A 25,048-nucleotide genomic window follows, 5' to 3' on the forward strand; every position below is an offset into this window, starting at 1 on the left:
CAAGGTAATACTCATATTTAAACTTTGGTTCAATTTCTATAACTATAACAATCTTATTTCGAGTGATAATCTTACTTGAACTTGTTTTCGTGTCATGATTCTACTTCAAGAACTTTCAAGCCATCCAAGAATCCTTTTGTAGTGACCCGAACATTTCCATGTTTATATATATTAATTGAGATTGATATTTACATGACTAGTTGTTTCCAACGTGTTAAGCAATCAAACTTGTTAAGACTTGATTAAATGAAATAAGTTTCATATAGGCAATTGATCACCCAAGTTGACCGGCGATTCACGAACGTTACAAATTTGTAAAAACTACATGTTGTGGTATATAGACATATATATATGGTTGATATGAGATTATGATGAGTAAGTATCTCACTAAGTATATTAACAATGTGTGATATACATAAGAAATGAGATTACTAAGTTAAGAAACTTGAAATGATATATATAACGATTATCGTTATGATAACGTCTACTAAATACATATGTATCATATTAAGATATTGATACACTATATTTAACATGATAAAATGATATTTAAATATATCATTAAGTGTGTTAACAATGAACTACATATGTAAAAACAAGGCTACTAACTCAAGAATTACGAAACGAGACTTATATGTAACGATTATCGTTGTAACGATATTTTAATGTATATATCATATTAAGAGATATTCATACATCATAATATCATGATAACATAATACTTTAACATCTCATTTGATATAATAAACATTGGGTTAACAAAATTAATTGAGATCGTTAACTTAAAGGTTTCAAAACAACAATTACATGTAACGACTAACGAAGACTTAACGACTCCATTAGAATGTATATACATGTTGTGTTTTGATATGTATTCTTACACTTTTGAAAGACTTCAAGAAACATATCAAAGTACTTCTACTTAACAAAAATGCTTGCAATTACATCCTCGTTCAGTTTCATCAACAATTCTACTCGTATGCACCGGTATTCGTACTCATACAATACACAGCTTTTAGATGTATGCACTATTGGTATATACACTCCAATGATAAACTCTTAGCAGACCATGTGAGTCACCTAATACATGTGGGAACCATCATTTGGCAACTAGCATGAAATATCTCATAAAATTAGAAAAATATTAGTAATCATTCATGACTTATTTACATGAAAACAAAATTACATATCCTTTATATCTAATCCATATACCAACGACCAAAAACACCTACAAACACTTTCATTCTTCAATTTTCTTCATCTAATTGATCTCTCTCAAGTTCCATCTTCAAGTTCTAAGTGTTCTTCATAAATTCCATAAGTATAGTTTCATAAAAATCAAGAATACTTCCAAGTTTGCAAGTCTACTTCCAAGCTTTCTATTCCATTCCAAGTAATCATCTAAGATCAAGGAACCTTTGTTATTTACAGTAGGTTATCTTTCTAATTCAAGGTAATATTCATATTCAAACTTTGATTCAATTTCTACAACTATAACAATCTTATTTCGAGTGAAAATCTTGCTTGAACTGTTTTCGTGTCATGATTCTGCTTCAAGAACTTTCAAGCCATCCAAGGATCCTTTGAAGCTAGATCCATTTTTCTCATTTCCAGTAGTTTTATCCAGAAAACTTAAGGTAGTAATGATGTTCATAACATCATTCGATTCATACATATAAATCTATCTTATTAGAAGGTTTAAACTTGTAATCACTAGAATATAGTTTAGTTAATTCTAAACTTGTTCGCAAAAAAAAAATTAATCCTTCTAACTTGACTTTTAAAATCAACTAAACACGTGTTCTATATCTATATGATATGCTAACTTAATGATTTAAAACCTAAAAACACGATGAACACCATAAAATCGGATATACGGCGTCGTAGTGAAACTGGGGGCTGTTTTGGTTTGGATAATTAAAAACTATGATAAACTTTGATTTAAAAGTTGTTCTTCTAGGAAAATGATTTTTCATATGAACATGAAACTATATCCAAAAATCTTGGTTAAACTCAAAGTGAAAGTATGTTTTTCAAAATGGTCATCAAGATGTCGTTCTTTCGACGGAAATGACTACCTCTTTAGTAATTGACATGTAACTTAAATTTCCAACTATAAACCTATACTTTTTCTGTTTGGATTCTTAAATTAGAGTTCAATATGAAATCATAGCAATTTGATTCACTTAAAACGGATTTAAAATGAAGAAGTTATGGGTAAACTAAGATTGGATATTTTTGATCTTTTTAGCTACGGGAAATGTTTAACAAATCTATACAAATCATATCCTAGATAACTTATATTGTATTATACATGTATTATAATATATTATGTAATCTTGGGATACCATAGACACGTATGCAAATGTTTTGACATATCATATCGATATTTGGAACAACCATAGACACTCTATATGCAGTAATGTTGGAGTTAGATATACAGTGTTGAGGTTGATTCCAAAAATATATATACTTTGAGTTGTGATCTAGCCTGAGACGTGTATACACTGGGTCGTGGATTGATTCAAGATAATATATATCGATTTATTTCTGTACATCTAACTGTGGACAACTAGTTGTAGGTTATTAACGAGAACAGCTGACTTAATTCACTCAAATCTTTAAAACATAATAAAAATGGTTGTAATTATATTTTGATCATACTTTGATATATATGTACATATTTGTATAGGTTCGTGAATCGATCAGTGGCCAAGTCCACTTTTAAAATCTACTTTTAAAATCTAATATTTTTGGGATGAGAATACATGCAGGTTTTATAAATAATTTACAAGATAGACATAAGTACGTGAAACTACATTCTATGGTTGAATTATAAAAATCGAATGTGCCCCTTTTTATTAAGTCTGGTAATCTAAGAATTAGGGAACAGACACCCTAATTGACGCGAATCCTAAAGATAGATCTATTGGGCCTAACAAATCCCATTCAAAGTACCGGATGCTTTAGTACTTCGAAATTTATATCATATCCGAAAGGTGTCCCGGAATGATGGGGATATTCTTATATATGCATCTTGTTAATGTCGGTTACCAGGTGTTCACCATATGAATGATTTTTATCTCTATGTATGGGATGTGTATTGAAATATGAAATCTTGTGGTCTATTGTTACGATTTGATATATATAGGTTAAACATATAACTCACCAACATTTTTGTTGACGTTTAAAGCATGTTTATTCTCAGGTGAATACTAAGAGCTTCCGCTGTTGCATACTAAAATCAGGACAAGATTTGGAGTCCATGTTTGTATGATATTGTGTAAAAACTGCATTCAAGAAACATATGTCGATGTAATATATTTCTATTGTAAACCATTATGTAATGGTCATGTGTAAACAGTATATTTTAGATTATCATTATTTGATAATCTACGTAATGCTTTTAAAACCTTTATTGGTAAAATAAAGGTTATGGTTGTTTTAAAAATGAATGCAGTCTTTGAAAAACATCTCATATAGAGGTCAAAAAAATCGCAACGAAATCAATTAATATGGAACGTTTATAATCAATATGAACGGGACATTTCAGTTGGTATCCAAGCGTTGGTCTTAGAGAACCGGAAAATTTGCATTAGTGTGTCTTATCGAGTTTGTTAGGATGCATTAGTGAGTCTGGACTTCGACCGTGTTTTCTTTAAAAATGATTGCTTAACATTTTTGTTGGAAACTATATATTATTAACATGTAAATATTTTGTGATATATTAATCTCTTAACATGTTTGATATTGTGTGATAGATGTCTACCTCTAGCACAAATCCCATTGACTCAACTAATAATAACGAAGATTCGAATATATATTGGCAAGATTCACAAGTTCCCGAAGAACCGGAAGAAGAGGAAACGGAACCGGAAGAAGGGGAACTGGAAGAAGAGGAACCAGAAGAAGAGGAACCTGAAGAAGAAGAGGTTCCGGAGGGGGGAATAGTAGGAACCACAGAAAACCGGTCAAATAAAAGAAAATCCTCAACCAATGGACCAAAGCTAATAATGGTCAATGGTGTTTCCGCTAAAGAAGCAAAATATTGTGAAAATTACCAATTTTCTGATGAATCGGATCCTGATGAGGATTCCGATGATGTTATAGAAATTACCCAGACCTAATTTAATGAGGCAAAAGAAAATAATAAGGGAAAAGGCATCAAAATAGAGAAATCTGATTCCGACCCCGATGAACTTTATATGTACCGTCAACACCCGTATTTTCAATATCGTGACAATAACCCGGGAACCTCTAAACCACCAGGTTTTTCTAAACCAATGTGGAAAACGACAGCTCGTATTAGAGGAACATCATATATCCCTAGAAAATTAGTAAAAAGAACCAAGTCCGAAGAAGAAAAAACCAGTGATTCAGATTAAAGGGGTGTGAGCATGTTGTGTAATAAATGTATTGTAGTGTGCTTGTACTTTTATGTTCTATGTAAAAATTGCTTGTATTGTTTGTTATTACGAATCTAATCCTTGTATATTTTACAGTATAAAAATAAAATGGACGTTAAGGGTAGACAACCGAATATTTTAGAAGACCTACCAGAGGATATGATTGAGAAAATCTTGTCTAGAGTCGGTCAGAATTCATCAGCACATTTAGTTATGGCGAAATTAACTTGTCAAACATTTGATAGAATTTCCAGAAATGCCTTAGTTTATAAAAGACTTTCCTTTGATAGGTGGATTATATCACATTGGAGAGACTTTAAGTTACGACGTGTTTTCTTTAAAGCGTTAAATGCGGGGAACCCAAATGCAATTTTACGCTACGGGTTAAGAACCTATTTTGACTCAACATATCCCAACATAGGATTTCGTGAATTAGAAAGAGCTTCTAACATACAACATAAAGAAGCATGTTATGCTTACGGGTTAGTGATGTTCGCTTCTTACCAAAGTGAGAAAAAGAACATCGGATTGCAGCTTTTAAATAAAACTTTCCCACAAGTGACAGATTCAGTAGTTGGGGTGAGAAACAACATTTTTAGATTATTACGGGGCTGTTGGACATTACGAAACCCTCGTCCTTTTGACGACATTACAACATGCCTCCTATCCAATGGTCATAACGGTTATTTTCCACAAGACCAAGGATGGGAAGTCGTCTTAGTAAAACCAGAATGCATGACTTGTTTCTGGACTTATGAATTACGTGTCTTTATTTCCTTTGCTGAACAACTTGCGTATTAACTAGATTTATCTTCAAAACTGTCCTGTATCATAGTGTACTATATTTCATGTTATATGTAATATAGCGAAGTTGTAAGTTTGAAGAATATTTGTATGTGATATATTATTATAATCAGTTTTTCATATGGAATTGTAGTAGTTGAATTGTATATTAGCTACTAAGTATGAACTTAACGGGTAGGTAGTACCCGAATTTAAACTTATAAAATGCTAATATGGAGAAAAAGCTTTTATAAATGAGTTCATATTATGCTACAAGATACTATTGACTACTCTTAATATTCTGTATGATTAACTTGTTTCATTTGACTATTTTGAAGGAAATGGCACCGACTACTCGACACACCTTGAATATGAGCGAAGAGGAATTTCGTGCCTTTCTTGCTTCAAACATAGCCGCAGTACAGGCCGCGCTACATACCAACAATAACTCTGAATCTAGCAATACAGCTAACGGCGCAAGAAATCGTGTAGGATGCTCCTACAAGGAATTCACTGCCTGCAAACCTTCAGAATTTGATGGGACCGAAGGACCAATCGGATTGAAACGGTGGACCGAGAAAGTTGAATCGGTGTTTGCCATAAGTAAGTGTGCTGAAGGAGACAAAGTGAAGTACGCTACGCATACCTTCACATGTATTACGTTAACATGGTGGAATACCTATCTAGAGCAAGTGGGACAAGATGCTGCTTACGCACTACCGTGGTCAGCATTCAAGCACTTGATGAACGAGAAGTACCGTCCCAGAACCGAGGTCAACAAGCTCAAGTCAGAACTTAGAGGGTTACGAACACAGGGATTCGATATTACTTCGTACGAAAGACGATTCACAGAATTGTGCCTATTGTGTTCGAGAGCGTTCGAAGATGAGGAAGAGAAAATCGACGCGTTTGTGAAAGGGTTATTGGAGAGAATCCAAGAAGATATAAGTTCATACAAGCCTGCCTCCATACAAAAGGCATGTAGAATGGCTCACAAACTAGTGAACCAGATTGAGGGAAGAATTAAAGAACAGGCGGCTGAAGAGGCCAACGTGAAGCTAGTCAAAAGAAAGTGGAAGGAAAACGGTGATAAGAGTCACCAATACAACAACAACTATCCCAACAATCGCAACATCAATTACAACTACAATAAACAGCACAACAACAACAACAACAACTACAACAATCATCCCAACAACAATAACAACCGCAGCAACAACAACAATCAGAAGCAGCTATGCCAAAGGTGTGAAAAGTATCACTCAGGGTTCTGCAACAAGTGTAAAAGAAATGGTCATAGTGCGGCGAAGTGTGAGGTCTACGGACCAGGGGTTAACAGAACGAAAGGAACAAATGGTGTCGGAACGAGTAATCGCGGAGCAAGTAGTGTCGGAGCAAGTTATGTCAATGTAGTTTGTTATAAATGTGGAAAATCGGGCCACATTATTAGAAATTGCCCGAACCAGGAGAACACGAATGGACAAGGCCGCGGAAGAATTTTCAATATTAATGCGGCAGAGGCACAGGAAGACCCGGAACTTGTTACGGGTACGTTTCTTATTGACAATAAATCTGCTTACGTTTTATTTGATTCGGGTGCAGATAGAAGCTATATGAGTAGAGATTTTTGTGCTAAATTAAGTTGTCCATTGACGCCGTTGGATAGTAAATTTTTACTCGAATTAGCAAACGGTAAATTAATTTCAGCAGATTATATATGCCGTAATCGAGAAATTAAACTGGGTAGCGAAATATTTAAGATTGATTTGATACCAGTAGAGTTAGGGAGTTTTAATGTAATAGTTGGCATGGACTGGCTGAAGGAGATGAAAGCAAAGATCGTATGTTACAAAAATGCAATTCGCATTGTACGAGAAGAAGGAGAACCCTTAATGGTGTACGGAGAAAAGGGCAACACGAAGCTACATCTTATTAGTAATTTGAAGGCACAAAAACTAATAAGAAAAGGTTGCTATGTTGTTCTAGCACACGTCGAGAAAGTACAAACTGAAGAAAAGAGCATCAATGATGTTCCCGTCGCAAAAGAATTTCCCGATGTATTTCCTAAAGAATTACCGGGACTACCTCCGCATCGATCTGTTGAATTTCAAATAGATCTTGTACCAGGAGCTGCACCAATAGCTCGTGCTCCTTACAGACTCGCACCCAGCGAGATGAAAGAACTGCAAAGCCAACTGCAAGAACTATTAGAACATGGTTTCATTCGACCAAGCACATCACCATGGGGAGCTCCTATTTTGTTTGTCAAGAAGAAGGATGGTACATTTAGGTTGTGTATTGACTACAGAGAGTTGAATAAACTTACCATCAAAAATCATTATCCACTGCCGAGAATTGACGACTTATTTGATCAACTACAAGGCTCGTCGGTTTATTCGAAAATCGATTTACGTTCTGGATATCATCAAATGCGAGTAAAGGAGGATGATATTCCAAAAACTGCTTTTAGGACGCGTTATGGTCATTACAAGTTTATGGTTATTCCGTTTGGATTGACTAACGCACCAGCTGTGTTCATGGACCTTATGAACCGAGTGTGTGGGCCATATCTTGATAAGTTTGTCATTGTTTTCATCAATGACATACTTATTTACTCAAAGAATGATCAAGAGCATGAAGAACATTTGAGAAAAGTGCTAGAAGTATTGAGGAAAGAAAAATTGTACGCTAAGTTTTCAAAGTGCGCATTTTAGTTGGAAGAAGTTCAATTGCTCGATCACATAGTGAACAAAGAAGGTATCCAGGTGGAACCGGCAAAGATCGAAACCGTTGAAAAGTGGGAAAGCCCAAAAACTCTGAAGCATATACGTCAATTTTTAAGATTGGCTGGTTACTACAGAAGATTCATCCAAGATTTCTCCAAAATAGCAAAACCCTTAATTGCATTAACGCATAAAGGGAAGAAATTTGAATGGAAGGATGAACAAGAGAATGCGTTTCAGTTATTGAGGAAAAAGCTAACTACGGCACCTATATTATCATTGCCTGAAGGGAATGATAATTTTGTGATTTATTGTGACGCATCAAAGCAAGGTCTCGGTTGTATATTAATGCAACGAACGAAGGTGATTGCTTATGCGTCTAGACAATTGAAGATTCACGAGAAAAATTATACGACTCACGATTTAGAATTGGGTGCTGTTGTTTTTGCATTAAAGACTTGGAGGCATTATTTATATGGGGTCAAAAGTATTATATATACCGACCATAAAAGTCTCCAACATATATTTAATCAGAAGCAACTGAATATGAGACAACGCAGGTGGATTGAACTGTTGATTGATTATGATTTTGAGATTCAATACCACCCGGAGAAGGCGAATGTGGTAGCTGACGCTTTGAGTAGAAAGGACAGAGAACCTATACGGGTAAAAGCTATGAATATAATTATTCGTACTAACCTTACTACTCAAATAAAGGAGGCGCAACAGGGGATTGTAAAAGAAGGAAAGTTGAAGAATGAGATACCCAAAGGATCAGAGAAACATCTTAATATTCGGGAAGACGGAACCCGATATAGGGCTGATAGAATTTGGGTACCAAGGTTTGGAGATGTGAGAGAAATGGTACTTAAGGAAGTACATAAAACCAGATATTCAATACATCCCGGAGCGGGGAAGATGTATAAAGATCTCAAGAAACACTTTTGGTGGCCTGGTATGAAAGCTGATATTGCTAAATATGTAGGAGAATGTTTGACGTGTTCTAAGGTCAAAGCTGAATATCAGAAACCATCAGGTCTACTACAACAACCTGAAACCCCAGAATGGAAATGGGAAAACATTACCATGGATTTCATTACTAAATTGCCAAGGACTGCAAGTGGTTATGATACTATTTGGGTAATAGTTGATCGTCTCACCAAGTCAGCACACTTCCTGCCAATGAGAGAAGATGACAAAATGGAGAAGTTGGCGCAATTGTATTTGGAGGAGGTTGTCTCCAGACATGGAATACCCGTCTCTATTATCTCTGATAGGGATGGTAGATTTGTTTCAAGGTTCTGGCAGACGTTGCAACAAGCATTGGGGACTCGTCTAGACATGAGTACTGCCTATCATCCACAAACTAATGGGCAGAGCGAAAGGACGATACAAACGCTTGAAGACATGCTACGAGGATGTGTTATTGATTTCGGAAACAGTTGGGATCGACACCTACCATTAGCAGAATTTTTCTACAACAACAGTTATCATTCTAGTATTGAGATGGCACCGTTTGAGGCACTTTATGGTAGAAAGTGTAGGTCTCTGATTTGTTGGAATGAAGTGGGGGATAGATAGATTACGGGTCCGGAGATAATACAATAAACTACCGAGAAAATCATCCAAATTCAACAACGATTGAAAACCGCCCAGAGTCGATAAAAGAGCTACGCGGACAGTAAAAGAAAAGATATAGAGTTTGAAATTGGAGAAATGGTCATGCTTAAGGTTTCACCTTGGAAAGGTGTTGTTCGATTTGGTAAACGGGGGAAACTAAATCCAAGGTTTATTGGACCATTCAAGATTATAGATCGTGTCGGACCAGTAACTTACCAAATAGAGCTACCTCAACAACTCGCGGCTGTACATAACACTTTCCACATCTCGAATTTGAAGAAATGTTTTGCTAAAGAAGATCTCACTATTCCGTTGGACGAAATCCAAATCAATGAAAAACTTCAATTCATTGAAGAACCCGTCGAAATAATAGATCGTGAGGTTAAGAGACTTAAGCAAAACAAGATACCGATTGTTAAGGTTCGATGGAATGCTCGTAGAGGACCCGAGTTCACCTGGGAGCGTGAAGATCAGATGAAGAAGAAATACCCGCATCTATTTCCAGAAGATTCGTCAACACCTTCAACAGCTTAAAATTTCGGGACGAAATTTATTTAACGGGTAGGTACTATAGTGACCCGAACTTTTACATGTTTATATATATTAATTGAGATTGATATTAACATGACTAAATGTTTCCAATGTGTTAAGCAATCAAACTTATTAAGACTTGATTAAATGAAATAAGTTTCATATAGACAATTGATCACCCAAGTTGACCGGCGATTCACGAACGTTACAAATTTGTAAAAACTACAAGTTGTGGTATATATAGACAAATATATATGGTTGACATGAGATTATGATGAGTAAGTATCTCACTAAGTTATATTAACAATGTGTTATATACATAAGAAATGAGATTACTAAGTTAAGAAACTCGAAATGATATATATAACGATTATCGTTATGATAACGTCTACTAAATACATATGTATCATATTAAGATATTGATACACTATATTTAACATGATAAAATGATATTTAAATATATCATTAAGTGTGTTAACAATGAACTACATATGTAAAAACAAGACTACTAACTCAAGAATTACGAAACGAGACTTATATGTAACGATTATCATTGTAACGATATTTTAATATATATATATGATATTAAGAGATATTCATACATCATAATATCATGATAACATAATAATTTAAAATCTCATTTGATATAATAAACATTGGGTTAACAACATTAATTGAGATCGTTAACTTAAAGGTTTCAAAACAACACTTACATGTAACGACTAACGAAGACTTAACGACTCCATTAGAATGTATATACATGTTGTGTTTTGATATGTATTCTTACACTTTTGAAAGACTTCAAGACACATATCAAAGTACTTCTACTTAACAAAAATGCTTACAATTACTTCCTCATTCAGTTTCATCAACAATTCTACTGGTATGCACCCGTATTCGTACTCGTACAATACACAGCTTTTAGATGTATGTACTATTGGTATATACACTCCAATGATCAGCTCTTAGCAGCCCATGTGAGTCACCTAACACATTTAGGAACCATCATTTGGCAACTAGCATGAAATATCTCATAAAATTACAAAAATATTAGTAATCATTCATGACTTATTTACATGAAAACAAAATTACATATCCTTTATATCTAATCCATATACCAACGACCAAAAACACCTACAAACACTTTTATTCTTCAATTTTCTTCATTTAATTGATCTCTCTCAAGTTCCATCTTCAAGTTCTAAGTGTTCTTCATAAATTCCATAAGTATAGTGTCATAAAAATCAAGAATACTTACAAGTTTGCAAGTCTACTTCCAAGCTTTCTAATCCATTCCAAGTAATCATCTAAGATCAAGGAACCTTTGTTATTTATAGTAGGTTATCTTTCTAATTCAAGGTAATATTCATATTCAAACTTTGATTCAATTTCTACAACTATAACAATCTTATTTCGAGTGAAAATCTTACTTGAACTGTTTTCGTGTCATGATTCTGCTTCAAGAACTTTCAAGCCATCCAAGGATCCTTTGAAGCTAGATCCATTTTTCTTATTTCCAATAGTTTTATCCAGAAAACTTGAGGTAGTAATGATGTTCATAACATCATTCGATTCATACATATAAAGCTAACTTATTAGAAGGTTTAAACTTGTAATCACTAGAACATAGTTTAGTTAATTCTCAACTTGTTCGCAAACAAAAGTTAATCCTTCTAACTTGACTTTTAAAATCAACTAAACACATGTTATATATCTATATGATATGCTAACTTAATAATTTAAAACCTGGAAACACGATGAACACCATAAAATCGGATATACGCCGTGGTTGTGAAACCGGTGGCTGTTTTGGTTTGGATAATTAAAAACTATGATAAACTTTGATTTAAAATTTGTTCTTCTGGGAAAATGATTTTTCATATGAACATGAAACTATATCCAAAAATCTTGGTTAAACTCAAAGTGAAAGTATGTTTTTCAAAATGGTCATCAAGATGTCGTTCTTTCGACGGAAATGACTACCTCTTTAGTAATTGACATGTAACTTAAATTTTCGACTATAAACCTATACTTTTTCTGTTTGGATTCTTAAATTAGAGTTCAATATGAAACTATAGCAATTTGATTCACTCAAAACGGATTTAAAATGAAGAAGTTATGGGTAAAGCAAGATTGGATATTTTTGATCTTTTTAGCTGCGGGAAATGTTTAACAAATCTATACAAATCATATCCTAGCTAACTTATATTGTATTATACATGTATTCTAATATATTATGTAATCTTGGGATACCATAGACACGTATACAAATGTTTTGACATATCATATCGACCCATGTATATATATTATTTGGAACAACCATAGACACTCTATATGCAGTAATGTTGGAGTTAGCTATACAGGGTTGAGGTTGATTCCAAAAATATATATACTTTAGGTTGTGATCTAGCCTGAGACGTGTATACACTGGATCGTGGATTGATTCAAGATAATATATATCGATTTATTTCTGTACATCTAACTGTGGACAACTAGTTGTAGGTTATTAACGAGGACAGCTGACTTAATACACTCAAATCTTTAAAACATAATAAAAATGGTTGTAATTATATTTTGATCATACTTTAATATATTTGTACATATTTGTATAGGTTCGTGAATCGATCCGTGGCCAAGTCTTATTTCCGAGGAAGAAAATATCTGTGAAAGTGAGTTATAGTCCACTTTTAAAATCTAATAATTTTGGGATGAGAATACATGCAGGTTTTATAAATGATTTACAAAATAGACACAAGTACGTGAAACTACATTCTATGGTTGAATTATCAAAATCGAATATGCCCCTTTTTATTAAGTCTGGTAATCTAAGAATTATGGAACATACACCCTAATTGACGCGAATCCAAAAGATAGATCTATTGGGCTTAACAAACCCCATCCAAAGTACCAGATGCTTTAGTACTTCGAAATTTATATCATATCTGAAGGGTATCCCAGAATGATGGGGATATTCTTATATATGCATCTTGTTAATGTCGGTTACCAGGTGTTCACCATATGAATGATTTTTATCTCTATGTATGAGATGTGTATTGAAATATGAAATCTTGTGGTCTATTGTTACGATTTGATATATATAGGTTAAACCTATAACTCACCAACATTTTTGTTGACGTTTAAAGCATGTTTATTCTTAAGTGAATACTAAGAGCTTCCGCTATTGCATACTAAAATAAGGACAAGATTTGGAGTCCATGTTTGTATGATATTGTGTAAAAACTGCATTTAAGAAACATATATCGATGTAATATATTTCTATTGTAAACTATTATGTAATGGTCATGTGTAAACAGTATATTTTAGATTATCATTATTTGATAATCTACGTAATGCTTTTAAAACCTTTATTGGTAAAATAAAGGTTATGGTTGTTTTAAAAAAGAATGCAGTCTTTGAAAAATGTCTCATATAGAGGTCAAAACCTCGCAACGAAATCAATTAATATGGAACGTTTATAATCAATATGAACGGGACATTTCACCTTTGAAGCTAGATCAATTTTTGTCATTTTCAGTAGGTTTACCTACTAAACTTGAGGTAGTAATGATGTTCATAACATCATTCGATTCATATATATATAACTATCTTATTCGAAGATTTGAACATGTAATCACTAGAACATTGTTTAGTTAATTCTAAACTTGTTCTCAAATAAAGTTAATCATTCTAAATTGACTTTTAAAATCAACTAAACACATGTTCTGATATACTAACTTAATGATTTAAAACCTGGAAACATGAAAAACACCGTAAAACCGGACATACGCCGTTGTAGTAACACTGCGGGCTGTTTTGGGTTTGATAATTAAAGACTATGATAAACTTTGATTTAAAATTTGTTCTTCTGGGAAAATTATTTTTCTTATGAACATGAAACTATATCCAAAAATCATGGTTAAACTCAAAATGGAAGTATGTTTTTCAAAATGGTCATCAAGATGTCGTTCTTTCGATGGAAATGACTACCTCTTTAATAAATGACTTGTAACCTGTATTTCCGACTATAAACTTATAATTTTTCTGTTTAGTTTCATAAATTTCAGTTCATTATGAAACCATAGCAACTTGAATCACTCAAAACGGATTTGAAACGAAGAAATGACGGGTAAAACAAAATTGGATAAATTTGCTAGTTTTAGCTAAGAAAATTTTGTAACAAATCTAGACTAAACATATCCTAACTAATTTATATTGTATTATCCATATTATGTAATCTTGGGATACCATAGACACGTATATAATGTTTTGACATATCATATCGACCCATCTATATATATATTTTGGAACAACCATAGACACTCTATATGCAGTAATGTTTGAGTTAGCTATACAGGGTTGAGGTTGATTCCAAAATAATATATATACTTTGAGTTGTGATCTAGCCTGAGACTTGTATACACTAGGTCGTGGATTGATTCGAGATAATATATATTGATTTATTTCAGTACATCTAACTGTGGACAACTAGTTGTAGGTTACTAACGAGGACTGCTAACTTGTAGTGACCCGAACTTTTCCATGTTTATATATATTAAATGAAATTGTTATTTACATGATCAAGTGTTTCCAACATGTTAAGCAATCAAACTTGTTAAGACTTGATTTATTGAAATAAGTTTCATATAGACAATTGATCACCCAAGTTGACCGGCGATTCACGAACGTTACAAAATTGTAAAAACTACATGTTGTGGTATATATAGACATATATATATGGTTGACATGATATTATGATGCTTAAGTATCTCACTAAGTATATTAACAATGTGTGATATACATAAGAAATAAGATTACTAAGTTAAGAAACTCGAAATGATATATATAACGATTATCGTTATGATAACGTCTACTAAATATATATGTATCATATTAAGATATTGATACACTATATTTAACATGATAAAATCATATTTAAATATATCATTAAGTGTGTTAACAATGAACAACATATGTAAAACAAGACTACTAACTCAAGAATTACGAAACGAGACTTATATGTAACGATTATCGTTGTAACGATATTTTAATGTATATATCATATTAAGAGATATTCATACATCATAATATCATGATAATATAATAATTTAACATCTCATTTGATATAATAAACATTGGGTTAACAACATTAATTGAGATCGTTAACTTAAAGGTTTCAAAACAACATTTACATCTAACGATGACTTAACGACTCAGTTAAAATGTATATACATGTAGTGTTTTATTATGTATTCATACACTTTTGAAAGACTTCAATATACTTCTACTTAACAAAAATGCTTACAATTACATCCTCGTTCAGTTTCATCAACAATTCTACTCGTATGCACCCGTATTCGTACTCGTACAATACACAGCTTTTAGACGTATGTACTATTGGTATATACACTCCAATGATCAGCTCTTAGCAGCCCATGTGAGTCACCTAACACATGTGGGAACCATCATTTGGCAACTAGCATGAAATATCTCATAAAATTATAAAAATATGAGTAATCATTCATGACTTATTTACATGAAAACAAAATTACACATCCTTTATATCTAATCCATATACCAACGACCAAAAACACCTACAAACACTTTCATTCTTCAATTTTCTTCATCTAAGTGATCTCTCTCAAGTTCTATCTTCAAGTTCTAAGTGTTGTTCATAAATTCTATAAGTTCTAGTTTCATAAAATCAAGAATACTTCCAAGTTTGCTAGCTTACTTCCAATCTTGTAAAGTGATCATCCAACCAAATGAAATCTTTCTTATTTACAGTAAGATATCTTTCTAATACAAGAACTTTCAAGCCATCCAAAGATCCTTTGAAGCTAGATCCATTTGTCTCTTTTCCAGTAGGTTTATCCACAAAACTTGAGGTTCGTGAATCGATCCGTGGCCAAGTCTTATTTCCGAGGAAAGAAATATCTGTGAAAGTGAGTTATAGTCCCACTTTTAAAATCTAATATTTTTGGAATGAGAATACATGCAGGTTTTATAAATGATTTACAAAATAGACACAAGTACGTGAAACTACATTCTATGGTTGAATTATCGAAATCGAATATGCCCCTTTTTATTAAGTCTTGGAATCTAAGAATTAGGGAACAGACACCCTAATTGACGCAAATCCTAAAGATAGATCTATTGGGCCTAACAAACCCCATCCAAAGTACCGGATGCTTAGTACTTCGAAATTTATATCATATCCGAAGGGTGTCCCTGAATGATGGGGATATTCTTATATATGCATCTTGTTAATGTCGGTTACCAGGTGTTCACCATATGAATGATTTTTATCTCTATGTATGGGATGTGTATTGAAATATGAAATATTGTGGTCTATTGTTATGATTTGATATATATAGGTTAAACCTATAACTCACCAACATTTTTGTTGACGTTTAAAGCATGTTTATTCTCAGGTGAATACTAAGAGCTTCCGTTGTTGCATACTAAAATAAGGACAAGATTTGGAGTCCATGTTTGTATGATATTGTGTAAAAACTACATTCAAGAAACATATGTCGATGTAATATATTTCTATTGTAAACCATTATGTAATGGTCGTGTGTAAACAGTATATTTTAGATTATCATTATTTGACAATCTACGTAATATTTTTAAAACCTTTATTGATAAAATAAAGGTTATGGTTGTTTTAAAAATGAATGCAGTCTTTGAAAAACGTCTCATATAGAGGTCAAAACCTCGCAACAAAATAAATTAATATGGAACGTTTATAATCAATATGAACGGGACATTTCATAACTTAACAAACTTAAATCATAAAAATGTAATAAAAAATGTTATGAATATATTTAAATCATACTTTGATATATATGTACATATTTTTTATAGGTTCGTGAATCGACCAGTGGCCAAGTCTTATTTCCAACGAAGGAAAAATCTGTGAAAGTGAGTTATAGTCCCACTTTTAAAATCTAATATTTTTGGGATGAGAATACATGCAGCTTTATAAATGTTTTACAAAATAGACACAAGTATGCGAAACTACATTCTATGGTTGAATTATTAAACCGAATATTGCCCCTTCAAGTCTGGTAGCCTAAGAATTAGGGAAATGACCCCTAATTGACGCGAATCCTAAAGATAGATCTATGGGCCTAACAAATCCCATTCTGGAATTTGGAATGCTTTAATACTTCGATTTATATGGTGATTGCGATTTCCAATTTATGACATACTTGCGAGTATGCGGGGAATATTCTATATGCATTATGTTAATGTCGGTTACCAGGTGTTCATCATAGAATGATTTTTATACACTTGCGAGTGTAAGATTATTGAATAAATGAAATCTTGTGGTCTATTATATTAATTTGATAATATATAGGTTAAACCTATAACTCACCAACATTTTTTGTTGACGTTTTAAGCATGTTTATTCTCAGGTGATTATTAAGAGCTTCCGCTGTTTCATACTAAAATAAGGACAAGATTTGGAGTCCATGATTGTATGATATTGTGTAAAAACTGCATTCAAGAAACTTATTTCGATGTAATATATTTTTATTGTAAACCATTATGTAATGGTTGTGTGTAAACGGTATATTTTTTATTATCATTATTTGATAATCTACGTAAAAAAAAAAATTTTAAACCTTTATCGATAAAATAAAGGTTATGGTTGTTTTAAAAATGAATGCAGTCTTTGAAAAACGTCTCATATAGAGGTCAAAACCTCGTGATGAAATCAATTAATATGGAACGTTTATAATCAATATGAACGGTACATTTCAAGTGAGATAACCTCAGTTATGTAACATCCTCTCATGCTTGCGGGAAAAGATTCGAGAATAACAAAAAGGATAAAACTAAGTTTTCACTCTTACATCTTGCGAAACGAATATCGCTTGATCACTACGAATAAGGATCTTCTGTGCTAAAAGATCGAAAGTTTTCTTGTGGACAAGCAAAGTCTAAGTGTGGGATATTTAATATCGGCTAAAAAGTCACATTTTTACCTCGATATAGGGCCCAAAAATAATAAAGTTACAAGCTTTATCGGAAAAATAATCACTTTGTCGGTTGATATTGTAGATTTAGTAATTACAAAGACGATGTAAAAAGAATCAAGTAAATCGGAGTTAAAACGAATATTCTCGAACGAAAATGGTGAATGACAAGTTACGACCCAGGAAATCAACTTACGATCCAGTGAAAACAGCAAGTCAGGCAAGCCATACGGCTTCCCATCTGAGCTGCCATACGGCTTACCACAAAGGGATATAGCCTATCATGCATACGCCCAGGCCATCTGGGTTGCCAGGTCATACGGGCAGGCCATACGGCTTGCCATACGGCTTGCGATACGACCTGCCTGCGTATGACAACAAATTTTTATTCTATTTAAAGGGCATTTGACGTCCAATTTTCACACACCTTTTCACACACTCTCACTACAATACACTTTCTCTCACTAGAGCCTTCAAGGCCTTCTCACCTCCGAGCGGTGAATTAAGTACACGAAGGCAAACGCCAAAGATTGTACTAGGAGCGTTCTAGAGGATGTCAGCACTTGTATGGTCCAGATCTCGTTTGTAAATGGTGAACACCTTCCTTAATCTAATGAAGTTATTTTGTTACTTTAAGTTGCTTTCATCTTGCATGCTTGTTTATCCATTGCAGTAGTTTATTATATGTTGAATATCTTATCTGAAACTTATGCTATTGTTATGCTGAAACCTTGACGGGTTAGAAGTTTAATTTATGGACCACCCTTTCCATTTACTCACATGGCTATAACCTATTATTAGGACCTGATCAACCCTAGGATACAAGGTAAGTAGTTATGTGTGATTAACGTCACAATCGGGATATAGTACCTACGTATGGTTAATCAATTATCCATCAAAGAAGAGCTGCCCATTTAGGTTATGATTAGAGTAGGCAATATAGAGTTCAGTGAACACTGTCTTACTCAAAAGCATGATTCGCGTAAGAAGTAACATTCTTGAGATGTTGTAAGATGATCATGGTTTGAGTAAGTGATCGCAAAGGAGAGACCTCTAATCCAATTAGCAGTACCTTCGGATATCTAAGATTGCACATCTGTAAATGTTAAGGCATAACTTAGTAATAAGTGGAGGAATGTTACTGTAGTTAAACCAACTCCGATTAAGAAAAGCTGAGACTTTCCTTTAAAGATATACCACTTTATTCATGTACATAGGATTCTATCCATAAGGTCGTTTAAACCCTTTTAGGTTAACGTTGGGAGTAGGGATATCTGTCTTAGTCAAAATCTTCAAAGCTTAAACTCTTAGTGACAAATCGATTAGGTTCATAGCCCGATTAATTGAGGTTTAGTGTTCATTCTAGGAAGTTAAACTCTTTCAACAAATTTCCATCAGTATCCTATTCTTCATACCTATCCCTTTTTATCTTTATAGTTTACATTACCTTAGTTAAGTTTAATTTATCACCACTTGTCACTAGGGTTAACTATCTAGGCACTTTTATCCCACATTACTGAGGAAACATACAAAAATACGAACCTAAGTTATACTTACCGCTTACTCGTTAAAAGGAGGACAAGTAAGTGAAATATAGCTAGGAAAACCCAGCTAAATATAAATAACAAAACTATTACTCCCTCTTGGTAACCGATTCTGGCGCTTTACGACCTAACGGCACCACATAGATAAAACCGTCCGTTTTGGCCATATCAGGTACTTTGTAATGACATTCAGCGTGTATGTAAGCCTTAGCTAAATTTTATTCGTATGTTGGAGATAATTTTAGCAAGCGACCGACATACGATTATGGTTTTAGATTGCAATCGGTAGAGTGTGTGGTTAATGAATTGTGCATTTACTCTATTGTGTGAGTCTTTTGTTGCTTAGGCATTTGGGGTTATTCGGGTCGTTAAACTCGCTCGAGTGAGACTCGTATGACATTGGTTGTGATAGTATCCTAGCGAGTGGAATAATTATACGTGTATCAGTGTATGTATATCGAGTATTTATTCATGTGGGATGCAATGTGGGTTAGAGTTCGGGCGTCGATACCACATTGTTTTGGGGTTTAAAGTTCGGGCCTCGATACCATATCGTCATGTGTGCGTGGGCGTGAAGTGTAGGTTTAGTCGCAGTGTAAGGCACCACATTTTACGTAACGGGTGGATTTAGTCGTAGTGTAAGACACCATCCCGAGGTTAGTGCTACAAGGCGTATGTACACTTTCGGTCATTGTGCGAGTTCCAACGGTCATTGTGCGAGTTCCATTCCCTTGTGTGCGCGTGTTATGGGGTTAGTGTGTACCGGGTGTTATATCACTGTGAGAGGGTACGTGACGTGTGTTCGTCTTATTTTGAGTGTTGTGTATTGTTTCTCGTTGTAAGTGAGGTGGCGAGTGACATCGTGGCGTAAGGATTCGCTCTTCGTTGGCCACTTGACGCAATGTGGTGACTGACCCCATAAGATCTCACTCTTCGTTGACCATGATTGTTGTTTGATATGTGTGGCTAGTGTTGTTCACTCTTCGTCGGCCACTTTTGCGTGTGTGATTCATGGTGAGTGTTGTTCATTCTTTATCAGCTACTTTTTCGTGTGTGTATGCGTGGTAGTACCATTCGAGAGGCGCTTTCGCCGACCACGTACGTGTGTGAGTAGTGTTATGGTTATTGACTAGCTTTGAGGTGTGAAGGTAACCGTGTTGACAGTCATGACGGTGTGCGGAAGAGTGTAAGCCTTGGTGTTCCCAAGCATCTTCTTAGTGATGAGTGGAAGGGTACTAGGCTAGCTATGCGGCCTAGGTGGTTGTAACTAGCGGGTGACGCTAGGAATTTGTGGGCATTGAGCCCGAGGTTCATTGGAGTGTGTGACTTCGAGTCATCGGGTGATGTGTGACACCAGAAGTAGACCCCGTAAAGGGTCAAGTTCTTGAGACTCAGCTGCGTCAGGTGCCTCCTTATACCTGCTAGTGTAATATTTGACTCCGATGGTGATATTACTTTGTACTTGGGTACCGGTGAGAAACTCGAAGGTATAACTGTGTTTGGCTGTGGTGTTTAGCGCGCGTTAATTATTTGACTGATTTGAAAAGTAGGTTCGAGTACCGTGTAGTAAGTCCATAGAGGATTGGTGTGTATACGTTGAGACTGGTCATGCGTACTAAGGAATGTTGATTTTCGCAGGATGTTATCATCTTTGCGGTGAAAGTGTGGGGTTAGAACCCTAAGTGGGGGAGTTATGTGTCACGATCCGGAAAATTTCGACTAATTTTAAATAAAACTCTCGATATGATATTATATTTTTGACACGATAAGAAAAGTCTGTAATGTTGAGTCTCAAAAATTTTGAACTGTTATCATATATGAAAATACCCTTCGACTGTTCCCGACGATTCACGAACCACTATTTGTAAATAGATACATATATATTTAAACATATGAATATATAATAATAATTTGAAGTGTAATTTAAAATATTATATGATTTAGTTATTAAAACTAATTATGTAAAATAAATAAAAATATGATATTATGATAATTAGTATTTAAAACATAACAATATATATAAATAAAGTATATTAAATATATATATATGTGATTTCGAATTTATTTAATAAACGACAATGACGCTCAGTTACCATTCAATCGATATTAAATAAGTTCAATTCAAACTTATGAGGACATAAAAATTAACGTTAGTCTGTAAATAGATTATATAAAGTCTAGACTTATTAAAAAATATTTTTACATTATTGATTCGAATATTAACACTCTGGTAATATAATCCAAGTAACCGGTTGCTTCACTATTGTTGATTGTTCATGATTGATATTGATTGAATATTGTATTGATTGGTTTACATTGAATTTATAACTTCACAAAGTAATATATATTTTATATATATATATATATATATATATATATATATATATATATATATATATATATATATATATATATATATATATATATATATATATAATATATGTGGAACACATGCTACAAGTTAAACTTACACCAAAACCCACTCATCCATATTCTGTTATTTTATCATTCGGTAATCAACAACTTTTACCGCGTATATTTCTGTTTCAAACAAGACCAGATCACCATCACCTTTTCTTATTCCATTTATCATTCACCACTACAACTTGTCTCTCAATAATGTGTTGTTTGTTACATGTTCCTTTCAACTTGCAGTTTGAAATAGTTAAATTTTGATTATTAAATTATTATTACTAATTACTAGAATTAAGTTATATATAAATAAATCGATTTTATATTTGGGAGAAGGAAAAAAAAAAAAGAAAACCAAACAACCACAAGTCGTCCTTCTCCTCTATCACCACACGACCGGCATCACCTCCACCACTCCACAAACGACTATCAACAATAAACCACCACCCCGCTGCTATACTCTTCCGTTTCTGTTTTCTATTTATTGTTGTTCAACAAGAACCTGCAAAAAGGTTTATGTTCCGATCAGACTTGATAAAGAAACTAAACCGAAGTCCACTACCACTCTAGAAACACCTTAATTTATATATACATATACATATATACATGAAGAAAATCACACACACATACACTAAACTCACTCGGCAACCATCTTAGGCTATCTACTTTCACCCCGCCACCGTCACCATTCGACTATCACCACTTCTATTTTTCAGTTTTGATCGTTGACACCCAAAACCCATTTCAATAACTAAATTATCTTGTGTTACTCTGCCATCTTCTTATTCATGAAATCCACCCTCAAGCACCGAACACCACCACCATTTGATCACCCTAACCGATACCACAAATCGCCTACTGCTACTTTGTTTTCTTTCCTTTATTTCTGTTTCTATTCGAACCTCAAAACACCACATCAAATGCTGATATGGCAGCTGCTGGTTGTTGTTTTTCTGTTTCACTGAACGATAGTACATCAAAGAGGATGATGAGGTCCAATGTAGAAGACGATGAATAGTGGTGATACATAATGATGTTACAGCCCAACACTCTGGTTCGATCATCAAGAACCATCACTTCTGTTTTTGTTTCAAACGAACCCATTACATACACACCAATCAACTTTGAAAGAAAACCAAATCACCTCCTTCGACCCAATCTTTGTTACTATTGACGACAAACAAAATACAACTGCAGCTGTACGCTTTCTATTTCTGTATTAGAAGATGAAGAAGACAATAAACAGTAAAGTGTTGGATGAGGATGAAGATGATGATCATGTGATTGCTACTGTTTCCATTTATATTCTGGTCACCCAACACCATCGAAGACTGCCGTGATCTTCGATCTACTGCTTGATCTAGGCTTGAAATGTCCCGTTCATATTGATTATAAATGTTTCATATTAATTGATTTCGTTGCGAGGTTTTGACCTCTATATGAGACGTTTTTCAAAGACTGCATTCGTTTTTAAAACAAACATTAATCTTTATTTTATCGACAATGGTTTAAAAGCATAATGTAGATTATCAAGTAATGATAATCTAAAATATAACGTTTTACACACGACCATTACATAATGGTTTACAATAATATTACACATCGATTTAAATCTCCGAATGCAGTTTTTAAACAATATTTTACAAGCATGCTGACTCCAGTTCTTTTCCTTAATTTAGCATGCAACAGCGGAAGCTCTTAATAATCACTGAGAATAAACATGCTTAAAATGTCAACAAAATGTTGGTGAGCTATAGGTTTAACCTATATATTTATCAAATCGTAATAATAGACCACAAGATTTCATTTATTTAATAATCTTACACTTGCAAGTGTATAAAAATCATTCACATGATGAACACCTGGTAACCAACATTAACTTTAATGCATATAGAATATTCCCGGCATACTCGCAAGTATGTCATAAATTGGCAATCGCAATCACCATATAAATCGAAGTACTAAAGCATTCAAAATTCCATAATGGGGTTTGTTAGGCCCATAGATCTATCTTTAGGATTCGCGTCAATTAGGGGCCATTTCCCTAATTCTTAGGCTACCAGACTTGAAGGGGCAATATTCGATTTAATAACCCAACCATAGAATGTAGTTTCGCGTACTTGTGTCTATTTTGAAAAACATTTATAAAGCCACATGTATTCTCATCCCAAAAATATTATATTTTAAAAGTGGGACTATAACTCACTTTCACAGATTTTTACTTCGTCGGAAATAAGACTTGGCCACGGGTCAATTCACGAACCTATAACAAATATATACATATATATTAAAGTATGATCAAAATATATTCACAATATATTTTATTATGTTTTACGATTTAAGTTTGTTAAGTTACCATTCCAACGTTCGTAGTCCACAGTTAGTTGTCCACAGTTAGTAGCACAGAAATAAATCAATATCTATTATCTCGAATCAATCCACGACCCAGTGTATACAAGTCTCATACTCGATCACAACTCAAAGTATATATATTATTTTGGAATCAACCTCAACCCTGTATAGCTAACTCGAACATTATCGTATATAGAGTGTCTATGGTTGTTCCAAATTATATATATATATATATATATATATATATATATATATATATATATATATATATATATATATATATATATATATATGACGTCGATATGATATGTCAAAACATAGTATACGTTTCTATGGTCTATCAAGATTACATAATATATATTAGAATACATGTATAATACAATATAAGTTAGTTAGGATATGGTTAGTATAGATTTTTGTCAATTCATCCCGTAGTCAAATTAACCATTTTTAACCAATTTTGTTTTACCCATAACTTCTTCGTTTTAAATCCGTTTTGAGTGAATCAACTTGCTATGGTTTCATATTGAACTGTATTTTATGAAACTAAACAGAAAAAGTATAGGTTTATAATCGGAAATAGAGGTTACAAGTCGTTTTTGTAGAGGTAGTCATTTCAGTCGGAAAAAACGACGTCTTGATGACCATTTTGAAAAACATACTTTCGCTTTGAGTTTAACCATGATTTTTGG

Source organism: Rutidosis leptorrhynchoides, chromosome 9, assembly GCF_046630445.1.
Source record: "Rutidosis leptorrhynchoides isolate AG116_Rl617_1_P2 chromosome 9, CSIRO_AGI_Rlap_v1, whole genome shotgun sequence".
In the NCBI taxonomy this organism is placed as follows: domain Eukaryota; kingdom Viridiplantae; phylum Streptophyta; class Magnoliopsida; order Asterales; family Asteraceae; genus Rutidosis; species Rutidosis leptorrhynchoides.